Source organism: Aplysia californica, unplaced genomic scaffold (genome assembly GCF_000002075.1).
Source record: "Aplysia californica isolate F4 #8 unplaced genomic scaffold, AplCal3.0 scaffold00076, whole genome shotgun sequence".
Classification (NCBI taxonomy): Eukaryota; Metazoa; Mollusca; class Gastropoda; order Aplysiida; family Aplysiidae; genus Aplysia; species Aplysia californica.
Genome location: NW_004797346.1, coordinates 1,150,229 through 1,153,154, shown reverse-complemented (window position 1 = coordinate 1,153,154; position 2,926 = coordinate 1,150,229). Strand labels below are relative to the sequence as shown.

The window sequence follows — 2,926 nt, the reverse complement described above, 5'->3', positions numbered from 1 at the left end:
CTCTCCCCTCCCTCCCCTCCACCTCCCCCTCCCCCACTCACCGCGTCATAGATAACCTCCAGCGGCCGCGACAACACATGGATGCGCGTGTCAAAGGCCGCGTCCAGAGGGTTGGTTTCCACGGCAACGGTCAGCAGCGAGTTGTTGTCGTCCTTGGACACGCCCACAGAGTTGACCATCTTGGGCGTGTAGTCCTTGCGGGGCGTGCCGGTCACTCGCAGACGCTCCACCTTGGCGTCCAGCCTGCGAGACGGTGGGAGAAAATATACTGAGAGACAGCGTGGTGGAGTCATGTTTTCTTTTAAAGATTTTCTCAAGAGTATCTCAACGCTCGTACTTTACGGCACTTGCAACACAATAAGGTCACATAAATGCCGAAGATTAGAGGTGTTACAAGAGAGTAACAAACACAAAAAAGGAGGGGAGATAAAGATGATAATTGTTGGATAGTAAAGAAGGGGTCTCTGGCTCAACACATTTTATGTCTATTTAAAAACACATTTCTGTGTGGATTTTATTGAAAAATGTTGATTGTAGGCATTAAAAAAAAAGTAAATTTTCAGTTTCAAAGGACTCTTAAGCTATGGAAGTCACCAAAGTTTGGCGGCCATTTTCTCGCAAATTTTACCTCCACCAACAGGCACCGCCCACCTTTTTCAATGGTATATATCTTGATTTCTATTCAAAATAGATTGGGGTGTTTTCATCAAAAACAAGACAAACTAACAAGATTTAAGATGACACCAATAACTCCACATGCCCAAAAATTGACGAATGCCTGATTCCACCATGACAAATATACACACACCTCATCTCCCCCCCCTCCACACACACACCCCCCAAACACACACACACACACACACACACACACACACACACACACACACACACACACACACACACACACACACACTTTCGCAAATTCTCTCACACACAGACACTCCCAGTCATGACCTGGAAACGTCATCTCTGTTTTTTATCTTTCTGTGAGAAGATGTCGGCGAGGGAATTTCCAAAACATTTCTACAAGTACTTCATCATCACAGGAAGGATTTCGCTTACCAGACTACTCGACAGCCTCATGTCATTAAGTTGCTTATAGTATGTCGTATTAAGTATCGTGACAGGCAGCGATAGGCGAAATCTAACGCAGCCCCCCCCCCCCATTTTTTTACAAATATAATGTAGTCGTCCTTGGGGCAACACTACTGACTGAAGTTAGGCCATACCCAAAGGGGGGACATTCACCATGTTCTTATGCACAGTAGAATTATAATTATAAATGGACTGATTCTTCAATATCATGCTCATAACTGTGCCTGAACTGCAACATGGAACTGCTGCTTTGTCTTTCCTAATCCGTACTATCATGTTTTCTCTACTTTTGTATCTTTGTCACACTCGAGTGACCCGCTATTTCCGGGGTGCCTTGATAGTCGAAGCTCACTTTGTGCTGTTGAAGCTACTAGAGAGGTGAGCAGAGTAAGCCTGATTGCCTGTAAGGACTTCTCTGTTGACATCCACCCCTTGGCGCTCATATGACTTTATGCAGTTGCGAGTGCCGTAAAACCTCTACTAAAACTAAACTAAAAATCATATTATTGTGCTTGGTTGGCGGGTGATCTAGTTTGCTCCTCCTATTCTGTCCAATATTTATCGTCGTTATTTCTCCTCCTTCTTTTCTGTGTATCTACTCTATAGTAACGCATATTCTATTCTTCGAGACTTAAATGACCTACTTGTCTTACAAGTGTCTTAAACCTCTTATAAGACTAAAATCAGCGTGCAAGGCTGTGGATTTTCTTTGCGAGTATAATACTATCAACGTATTAGCCTGCAAACTGAAAGCAACATCTGCCTCCTATATGATCTAAATCGTTTCGTTGATGGTATAAAACAAAATGTTGCTATCAATGAACACTCAGCCTAGGCCGCAGAAAAAATACTTGATTACCTCAGCATTTTGTCCAGAGGAAGAAAGAGGTTAAACTGCTCAAATATTATAGACAGTGTCACTCTCTGAATGATGTATATCATAGTACACATTATTTGAAGTTGAGCATGAGTGTTGTGTGGCGAGTGACTGGGTGGCGCCACTGACAGGTCCTATTTCTTTGCTCTCCCCCTTTAATGACCAGTCTGTTTGTCTCACTCCCCCCCCCCTTTCCCCAAAAAATAGAAAAAAATTATACTCAATGTTAGTTGCAAAGCCCACGTGCTTCTCTTTAACTGTTGTGTGATCGAAGAGATGGAATGGAGGTCCTAGGAATGTAACTTTCATACTGTAAATGATGTGTATTTGGCTTTTCTAGGAAAAATACAATCATAACGTGTAAAATACAAGTACAGTAGCCTAGTGGTGTCGATTGGTCCATACTATTTGAATTGAAATTCAAAAATGCGGACGGTTCTTTTATTTAATGCTTACAATAAACGCTGCGAAGCTTTTGTGACATTGTAGCACAGCTTTCCACTTTTGCAAAGCGTTATTAAAATTTGCTCTCCGTTTCTGGCTGCCTGCTTGTTAATTGGGAAATCTTTGGATCACACTAGCAATTGTTGTAGTTGATTACAACACGCCTCAAGCATGTCAAAGAATTTAAATTGCGTCGTGAACTGAAATCTAGCTTTGCTCTTGCTTTTAACTGTTTGTGTTGTTTTTGTATTTTTTAATTTAACGATCAGATGTGAGAAAAGTCTACTGTCGTCTACAAGAACGAAATAATTAGATTGGCCACCTGAAGATCTTCAACAGGGTAATCTTGTTCTTATTTTTGCGGCTGCTTCTGGCTTTGTTAGGGCGTGGTTACGAACAGATAGAAAGTTTAAGAGATAGGGGCGTTGTCAGTGAGGTGGCGTGAGTGATGGTGTGTGTGTGTGTGTGTGTGTGTGTGTGTGAGTGTGATAGTTTGTGTGTGTGTGTGTG

The 2,926-nt window shown here is 42.3% G+C and overlaps 1 protein-coding gene across 1 annotated transcript in view; it reads left to right on the top strand.

The window, feature by feature from the left end:
* LOC101860487 (testis-specific serine/threonine-protein kinase 4) overlaps positions 1-2,926 on the top strand; it is a gene marked incomplete in the record, with an annotated part of 21,463 nt that overhangs the window by 7,319 nt on the left and 11,218 nt on the right.